Genomic DNA, 10,690 nt, shown 5'->3' on the forward strand with positions numbered 1-10,690 from the left:
TCTCTCCTCACTCTTGGGACCAAGAGGCAGTGGAAACATTTCAAGATTTCCTTTTGCAACACAATTTTTCAAAAGATTTCGTTTTCTTTCGAATCTGAGACTCTCATCACTTGAAGTCAAAACATTTTCTGAAGAGCCTTATAGGGGCTTGTTCAACTGATTTATATGATAAAAAATGTGTGCTGAGCAGACAGGTTTTTGTAGGCATTCTTCATCTTCAAAACACTCAGCAACATCTGCAATTTACCTTTCAACTCAAACATTCTGGTAAGAATTCTTCTGCTGCTAAACCAACAGATAGCTGTCGGCAGCGGGAGAGTTCTGAGCTCTTTTCCAGGTTTTTGCAGGGTTTTTACAGCATTCCCAAGGGAACAGCCATTGTTTAATAAAGTTAACCATTTTTGTACCATCATCCACATGTTAAAAAATCTTCATTTCCAAGAATATCAGCACCTATCTGTGAAGAAAGCAGTGCGTTGTGACATTATTTTACAGGAGGTGAAATGTTTCATGAGGTCAGTCATTGGATGGACACTAACAATACAGATGCCAACCCAATTCCTCCAAGACGAATCTTTTGTTTATGAAACTTTAAATATATCTTGCCTTTGCTTCTTTCATGCAGTTCTTTGCAACAGAAAAGGTTTTCTTGAATTTCAACATCATTTACAAATCTTATAAATGCTATAGCATGACATTTATTGGTGAAATCTGTTGACTCATCAACCTGGAGAGAGAAGCTGTTGTTTTTCAGTTTATTATATCCAACCTTTCCGGCATGATGTGACGCACCATCAGTACATCAACTGATTTACTATTTCAAAGTGGAATCTTTCCATGTTATCATACTGTATCTTGTCATAGCATTTTACTCTTTCTCAGTTTACATGCTGGCATTATTAGTTTTCCTTTTCTGGGCAATAAGTTTTGCTGTTACTAAGTAAATTATTTCCCATGCCTTTCAAATCTAGGCATTTATTCTATTTGTTTTGGGATTCCAATAGTTGTTTAAAATGATCAGCACCTTTATTTATCAAATGGCTGTGAATTTGGTGGAAATATTAGTGTATTTGAAAGTTGTTTTCCATAGACAACGTACAATGGAATAGGAAGACCTGAATTACCAACCCATGTAAAATGCGTTTTTAAGTAACTTTCATTGTAGAAACAGGTGATTTTGTGTCTCCTGTTTCATTACTGCATTAAAATGACACGTAAGATTTAAATTCCTCATCATTACCCTCATCAAAATTTCCCAGAGGCCTACACCTAGAATCCTCCTCTTCTGACACCTCATCTTCAAAAATTGTCACATTAGACCTCATATGTTTGTAATATTATATGTGTATGTCATATGTAGCTAATTAAATGTGAAACAATAGGGCATAATAAATAACTAAACAAACAATTGCCCCCCAAAATACAAAGTATTCAAACTATAATTTACTTCTAACTGACACCATCTGCATTGTGTAACATTTAATTTGAGTAAAGAGGCAGAGGAGAGTTGGGGAGGGTAAGCAGATGAACCGTGACCCTTAAGAATTTCTTCTAGAGAACACAAATCTCTGTCAGGTCTCTGACCTCACAAACCATCTCTTGGTTGCATGCACCTGGGTTAAAATCAAATATATTGGTGCCAAAAAGTCTTGCTACATTTAACATAAACATGAGGAGTGAAGGAAGACAGGAATCTCCTAAAGAAAACTCTGAGCATTCCATATATTGTTTAAGGAGAGCCTACTTTAGGACTGGAGGGAAATTCCTCTATTATGCTAGCAAATACTTTATAGTTTCCATTGCTTTTAATGAGCTGGAATTGGAATGTACAGAAAGCCCTATTGGAAATATTCAGGAAAGCTACACAAGAAACCGCAAAACTAGACTCCCCTACTGGCTCTCAACAATCTAGACTTCAGTTGTCTCATCCATAAACCTAGTAGGTTAACGGATGAGGGAACTTCAAATCCTGAGATCCTATAATTTTGCTTCTTTGTCTCAACAGGAGGCTTAAATATATGAAAGAGAGCCCATTTCTCCCTTTATCATAAACTCAGATTTTGTAAAACATCCCACTTAATGCTACATTGAAGAATACCACTCCATCTGCTTTGCTCCTTGTAAAATAAGGAGGCTTCTAAACTGTGGTATGCAGTAACAGAGAAGGAAAGGGTTATAGGCAAAGTGTCGCAGAAATTAAACAGACTAGCTGTGGTCTTGATATCACTTCTTCCCACTACTCTTCTGCCTTAGGTTTCAGATTCTGCATTTTCACATCCTGGAAAAGACGTGGGGAAAATATCATTTGAAATGTGCTTGCACATAGGTACTCAGCCTGTTTGTCTAGGACAGTCATGTCATGGCTCAATCCTAAAACTGCACGACTAAATATTCAGCATCTGTTGTACTCCCTCACACTTTATTGTTGATTGGAAGCCAAAAAAATCATGCCTTCCTCTCTTCACACAACAGAAGGTAAACTGCTGGCACTCAGATGTTAAATAATGTCATTATAAAGCATGTTGTGTTTGAAACATAATTAAAAAATAAACTCATAAACCACTTGAAAGGTTTTTTTTTTTTAAATGTTATGCTATAGTAAAAACAAATAACTACTGATCACTTTCAAATCTCTCCTAGGTGTATTAACCAAAAAAGCACGAGCTTCAAAGTTAAACTTCATGTTAGTAAACTTATTTTTTGAGCACCCATTCACTCAGATTTGCCCTTTAAAAACACTGGATTATTTATATTCACTGACGTGAATAAAAGGTGGAACATCACCTTGTATATTTCTCTCTAGCTCTAAGATTGTATCTAACTTTTAAAATTAAGATTTAATAGTTGAACTTAGAGGATATTCTGACAAGTTCATTAACAATGGTTATACAGAGGTCAAGTAATAATAAATGCAATATCCTATGTGCTTTTATACTAATTTGCTAGTTGGTGGGTGCAAACTCCATTCAAAGCAGTAGTCTAATAATAAAATTAGCACCAATAATTGTCATAATATAAACCCAAGTATTAGAAGGTTAATATAAGAAGAAGGCTCAAACTTATATAGGATAGTAATAAAGAAGAAAATCTGTTGTCGGATATGTTGGGTTTGAATCCCAGCTCCATCTCTTACACGCCGAACAAGTTATTTATAGTTCTCTCATCCTCAATTTCTTCTTTGCAAAAGCAGTGATTAAATACCTCTCTCATTGGGTGGTTTAAGGATTAAAGCACACGTGTATCTAAAGTAGTGTCACACTGCTTGGTACTTAGAGAGTGTGCAGTCTATGGAAGTCGATTTTATCTGCTGCTGCAGATCATGCAGCTCTGTAGAGAAGGGTCAGAATCCCACTAACTTTTGTATTTTCATTGTGTAATCTTATATCTGACACATAGTGGATTTGCTCCTGTTAATGTTTTTCAACTCACTTTTCTTTTTGTATTCTGTGGCCCCACCAACATTCTATATTCTAAAAATAAAAGCCCTAACTCTTACTACATTTTCTTCGATTCTTTCCTCCAATTGAGACCAGTTCCTAAGAATATGGAGAAACAAAGAAACACATATTTAGAAAGAGGCTAATAGTTGTTTTTCTAATCAAGGACATTCCTGAGAGTATGGCCCAACAGTTGGTTTCTAGCAGCCCCTGGGTTCACTGTCCTGGAGAACTAAATATAAGAACCAGTATCCTTCCAACTTCGTGCTAAGTACACACAAGAAGAAATCACATTTCTCTCACCTATGTATCTTTAATAATTGTTTCTTTGTAATGTCTCCTTGATTATGAACCATGTATATCAAGCATAACACTTGGCTATAGCCCTGCAAGGCTACACTTGTCAGCAGCCCTTGATACCACCTCTGACACCCAGGAGCTTGGATGCCAGTCTGAATGGTAACTAATTACAAAAGTTAAATGGTAGCCGGATTCCCCTTTCCTCTCTTTCCTGTGTATCCGAGCTAGCTTCCATTCTTTATGGATGAGTCTTTTCTTGAGTTCCTGGAGAGTTACTGTTTTAAACTTTCACGGCCAGTGCTCAGGATTGGCACTACTATGGTGGCTATTAGGACTTTCACCTAATCACTACTATTAGCAAAGATGGAGGAGCATTTCTCTCCCCACCTACTTTTGGGTTCTGTAACATTCACGTCTTGTACCCATGGGAGAGAGGACATGCATGCTGAAACCCATCCCACACTCCACTGATGAAGCTCTGTGCCCTCCCCAAAGCTATGCCCAGCTGGAGGCGTCACCTTGTCACAATTTCATGGAGCCTCCTGGGCCACTGATGTACCTGGTTTCTTTCTCCCTGACATCAATCCCAGAGTAAGGACAGCTTTCAACTTAATTTTAATGGATTGTTGTTTAAGTCACAAACAACTATTTTTGTCTAATCATTAATTGTTACTAGTAATGAAAGCTTTTTCCTTCCTCATCTGCTAATTCATATCAGTGCCCTAATCTTAGAGAGGCAGAATCTTTTGAATTTGGGGGAAGTTATCTGATTATATACTTTCTGACACAAATTCAGTGCAAACCTGTTTCAAAGAAACACAGTTTCATAATTTTTATTGGTATTGACATTAAAGGTATGAAGTATGTCTTCTCAATCTCCTCTCCAGCTTGCCTTCTTCTCCACAGTGTTACATTACAAAATGGAAAAGGAAACAGTTTCTGACATAAAATTCTTAGGCCAATTCAGAATTCTTGATTCCACAAATGTTTTATAAAGTTCCCACCTATATACATTTTTTTCTCATTTCAAAAATTAGCAAAGGGGTGATCTGTCTATCTATCCATTCATCTATCCATCCATCCATCCATCTATACATGCCTACATGTATATTCTCTGACTTTCCCCAATCTAGTTCCTGAACCACTGTAATTCTGGACTCACTGAGAAAAGTATTTTCCATGATAAAAGAAGTGTTCAGAATAAGCTATTGTGAACTTAGAACTTAGAATAAACTAAGATAGAGCTCTAGCAAGTCACTTGCATTACCTTGAACCAGCAAGTCATGGTCTTCTTTCAATCTATGCCTTTGTCTATATGGTACTGCCTACCAAGGAAGATCCTTTTTTACGCCTCTCATACTCCTCTACCTTTATCTTCACAGGATTCCAAATTTGGGTCAGGGTTCTCTTCCTTTGAGAAACGTCCCTGGGTTAAATACTGCTCTTCTGTGATCTGAGACTCCCCCATGCAGATTTCTACTAAAGCACTGGCTTTCAGCTTCCTAAAAGCACTAGGGCTATAGCTTTGTGCAGAGTTCTTTATCTCATCTTGCTATTATTCATGTCTTCATTTAGTAAGCATCTATTGAACGCCAGTCCGCTACGTGGCTTATAGGGGAGGAAAATAATTCTCCCTCTACCCTTCTGAGTTCTTGGCTGAGACCCCTGTAATAAAAGACAGATTAACAAGAAAAAAATAAACAGATTTATTAACATCTATACCTCATGTATACTTGGGAGATACCCAGATGAAAATTAGTAACTCCCCTGGGGTGGTTTAGAATTCCAGCTTATATAGCACCTTAAACAAAGCACAATAAATTTGTGGAGAAATGACAGGACAAAGGAAAGCAGTCTCAGGCTTCCAGGGGCAGAGATACAGGCTAGTTAGTAAAGTTTATTATGTAGATTCCTCGGGTGCCTTCTCCAGGCTGACAGGGTCTAAAGGTGTCTCTGAGGATTAACCTTTGTTCTTCATGGCACAGAGGGGAGAAGGGACACCTTTGTTAATTTATGCCCTGCTTTTTGGCAGATTGAGAGAGGACACAGAGATTTTCTCGTATCTACTTCTTCTCAATTGCCTTTAGCTCAAGACAATCCTTACGCCAACGTGGCATATTTCTGGGCATTGGGATACAATGTTAGGTGCTAAAGGGATAAATATGAACAAATAAACCATAGTCTTTGGTCTCAAGAATTGATTGTCTAGGACCAGAATTTGGCAATTAATAGAAGTGGTAATAATAATTCTAATACTAATGTAATACTAGTAACAATGAAAAAATATGTCTACTATCTTTTACTGAGAACATACGCCATGTGCTATGCTTATTCTTTTTCATGCATTATCTTTACTGAATGAATGACTTGTCTACTTGATTCAGCAGTTACCATAGCATCCTGCCACTTTCCTGTCCCTCATTCATGGTGGTGTTTAGTTGCACTTGTGAACTTTGTGTACCAACGACCAGGCCTATTTGAGGGAGAGCGTAAAGTCAGGAAGTCCATCCATGGAGAAAGGGCATCAGAATCGCCTCAGTGATGGACTCCTTTGAAGTTCTCCATACACACATACTCCCACTTCTCACTTTCTTCTGACTTTTTTTGCCAGTTCTTGATCTTCCACTTTTGGCCACATGCCTTATTTTTGGAACTTATTGTCTTTGCATGTTGCAGTCTCATATTCTCTTCTCTTTTCATCATCTGGCCTTGAAATCTCAGTAGCCATGAATTTCTCTCTGGCTCTGACATATTGTTCCTCTCTTTCTTTCCCTAGAGATAATGTCCACATGGTTTATTGTCCTCTCTTGGATCCTGTTGCTAAGCCCACAGAACAATGCAGGCTCTCTGAGATTGACAAATACCATACCTCACCTAGAAATCCTAAAATCAGAGAAGGCACTTTCCACTTACATAATAGACTCTAGTACTGGAATTATCTTTCTAATAAGAACTGCTTATGCTTTATTCGTGATTAACATGATACACAACTTTTTTTTTTCCTCAACATTCGATGATCCTTTACCCATTTTCAACTTCCAATTTAATAGACTCTCCATCCTCACTTTGGCAAATTATCCATTTTAAGAACTTGTCAGGCAAGTAACTGGAAATACATACACTGTTTTATCTCATGCTTGGGTTTGCAAGTAATAAGAATAGCATTTTAATACTTTATACTTAAATGCATACATTGTCTTGACATGTCTCTCTCTCCTGCTTTGGATAAAAATCAGAGAATTGACATTCTTCCAATTTAAATTTACTCTTGTAGACAGTTTATCTCCCAAATATCCTTAGTCAAGAGTTGTGGAAGCTTTATTCTGTCTTGTAACTCTGTTCTATATATTTTCAAACTAGGAAACAATCTCCACCATGTTCAATTGGATTGCCCTCTATAACAAAGTGCTCTACTAGTTCAGCGAGATTTCTCTTTAAGCATTTCCCACTAAGCCCTAGATTTTGATATTAAAGATACTAATTTGGTTTTCCAGTTCACTGTCTTACTGACTAAATTATTTATGCAGCAAGCTGCTTTTACCATAGGCTCTTGCTTAAGTCTGAAGCCTTTTTCCTCCTCTCACAGCAGCCTAATTTGCTGACTTCATTCTCCATGATTTGCTTTCATAAACAGGCTACCACATAAAGGTCAATAGTAAAAGTGTAACATCCTGAAATTGAGCACATGATTATTATTTAATGTGCCTCTTTTTCTCTGATTCAGGTATGATATAAACCTAGTTTGGAGATTAGGATACAAGAATATTTTGTTTTACCATATGGAACAAATATGTTTGCTAAGAGCTTAGGGCCTGAATGCTTTTACCCCCAGAATCCTTTATAGATGGCCAAAGCATCTCCATTCCACAATTCTCCCCAGATAGAAACATTACAGCACAAAAAGATACTTTCTATTATAACTGGCATTTTAAAATAAAAAATTAAGGGCTGGGAAGAGATGCCAAATGAACCATGATTTGGCCTGCCTGTCTGTAGAATAAGGCACATAGCATTGAAGTCAGGCTTCCCTGCACAACTGTCCCATTTTGCTTGAGTTCTGATCCAGAGGGATCATTGCTGAGAATTAAAGGGCCGGCCGTTTTCAAAGACCGTTGATTACTTTGTTGCTCTGTTGAGGACTTCCAGTTTCAATGTCATGTAGAAGAAGGCACACTCCAATTCACTGGGCCCTGCATTAAGGCCAGTGTGTTTCCCTCAACAGACCATTAAACAGATAAGCTCTAATATGCCGTTAGGCCACTATCGCTCTCAGAATTAAGCTGAACACAAGGAACCTGGGACTGTAGGAGCTTGTGTCACTTGTCAAGGAAAATATATAATTAGTCTTGATAAAAACAGATATTCTTATGGTCAATGGAAGTGCAAAGGCTCTTTAACATATGAGAAGCTAGAGTTATATAAGTAAAGGTATCACGTTTCAAATTGGGTGTTTTCTGGGACTTCCCTGGTGGCGCAGTGGTTAAGACTCCGCACTCCCAATGCAGGCCGCCCAGGTTCAATCCCTGGTCAGGGAACTAGATCCCACGCACATGCCTCAACTAAGAGTTCACATGCCACAACTAAGGAGCTGGCGAGCTGAAACTAAGACCTGGCGCAACCTAATAAATAAATAAATATATAATTTTTTAAATTGTGTGTTTTCTTTGGTTTGCTTCTCCCTCAGAAGATCAATAGATTGGAATGAGATTAAACTGATTAATGACTGGGCTGAATTCCTCTCAAGTAAACCTTTCCATCTATTGTTTCTAACAATAATCTCTGCCCTTTGGCATCCGTGATTTTTTTCTCCCATGCTTTCATCTGCCCGAGTTATTCCTGTGTTCATGCCCCTTCTTCCTTCTCCCTGCTGATTTCCCTGAACGCTCCTCTTTTGTTTCTGCATTCCTTTAGCATTTATTAAAGGGCAGAAACGTCCAAGGTGGAGCTGATTTGGATCCTTTTCCAGACACTAAAATAAGGTACTGAATGTGGTAATGATGAAATTTAACTAATAGCAATAATAACTAACACTGCAAAAGTACTATTCTAATAAGCATTTTGCCTTATTCACTCATTTAATCCTCATGCTAATCCACTGAGTAGTTGCTAATTATTATTCCCATTTTACAGAGGAGAACAGTGAGGCACAGAAAAAGTAAGTGTCCCTAAGTCCATGCAAACTAGAAGGTGGCAGAGCTAGGATTTGAAGCCAGCTAGTCTAGGGCCAGAATTCTTATTTATAACATCACATCAAACTAGCAGTTGGGTAGTAATGGTGCCTATCCCACAGAAGGCTACTCAATAAATGTTATTTCTCTTCCCATTTTCTTTCCTCTTTCTGAACTTTTAAAAACAATGTTTTTGTTCAACTAATTCAAACAGTAAATACTGGGTGCCTCCTCTATACCAAGCACTTATCTTCATGCTATAGATAATGCAATGACAAAGGGAAACGTGAATATCACTCATTAGATCATGCTTGTAATATTTTTATTCTCATGAATGACATTTGTGGAATGATGTCTACTCCTCTCCTTGCATTTTACCCACAGCCCAGACACTGCAGGCAGAGAGCAAGCTGTGTGAAAAATGGGCAAGTTATTTAAGTTATCTGCATCTTAGTTTCCACATAAGTAATTTGGGGATAATAGTGCATACCTCTTAGGGCTGTGGAGAGTGTTAATGAGTTAATTCATGTAAAGCACTTACAGCCATCAGCAGCATCTATGCAGTGCTCCTTTGCTCTATTATTGTTCATCCTGTTTGTTCCCCCCACCGCCCCAAGTGCTTTTCACATAGACTTCCTCCAGTAATTGTGGAATAGATGGACACAAAAAAAGAAGAACTACTCCCAGAACTGCTACAGATAATGCGATTCTTTGAAAGTTATTTCTGCTTCGCTAATTTGCTTTGATTTTTTATTTCCTTCAGCACATAATGCTGAACACAGTATATATGCAAAGGTCTGCGTTTGGCCTTTACACACTATTAGTAAAAAGTGAGCTTTCATCATTAATCAGCTAATGAATAAGTGTTCATCCATTGCTGGAGAGCTCTGAACTCCGAAAGGAAAAAGGTTATTCTTTTTTTCATTGTAATGAACCTATTTACATGAGAACAGATCATTATGTCTTTGGTATGAAGTCTGTGCTTTCTGAATAGTCTCTTGAATTTTATTCCCTTTATCAGTCTCTTATTCATTACGCATTCTGTTTGAGAAAGGATACTTTCTTCCTAATGTCCAAGACAACACAGATTCAGTCTCTTGTTTTTTCGCTGTTAGCAAGATCACATTACACTTGCCAGAGAATTTGGTGGGGACATCTTTAAACTTGACTTAAATTACTTAATCGTAAAAATTCGCCAAAGTTAAAAGAACTCACTATAAAAATTTCATCCAAATCACCTCTAGGAATATTCATTGCAAGGCAAGCTCTCAAGGGGTCCCTCTGCATTTATGTATAACTCTGTTAAGTCTTCCGTGACAGTGATGGTTTCACATTGGATTTGAAGCAAAATATGAATCAGCTAATAAATGTGAGAAATTTCAGGAAGTATTTATAATCGACCAGAAAACATTATGACATGAGTATATTCATTTAATCAAACACATTATGGCACACATTATGACATGAGTATATTCATTTAATCAAACATATTTTGAACATCTCCTAGGCATCATGCCAAACATTGTGCTAGGTGCTGAGATCAACGATGATGAACTTACATCCTCTGCTCTAAATAAGCTCTCAGAATTGTATGGGGAAGCAGACTTGCTAACTGATTGTTTTTATTGAGAAAATGGTATTTACAAAGATATGCATAAGACACTATAGAAACACCTAACCATCCTGGTGGTGAGAAATATGTCAGGAAAACTTGGAGGAGATAATGCCAAAGCTAAGTCTTATAGGATGACAAGCATTTGCTAGACCAAAGATCTAGCTGGGTAG

The sequence above is a fragment of the Balaenoptera musculus genome, chromosome 10 (assembly GCF_009873245.2).
Source record: "Balaenoptera musculus isolate JJ_BM4_2016_0621 chromosome 10, mBalMus1.pri.v3, whole genome shotgun sequence".
In the NCBI taxonomy this organism is placed as follows: domain Eukaryota; kingdom Metazoa; phylum Chordata; class Mammalia; order Artiodactyla; family Balaenopteridae; genus Balaenoptera; species Balaenoptera musculus.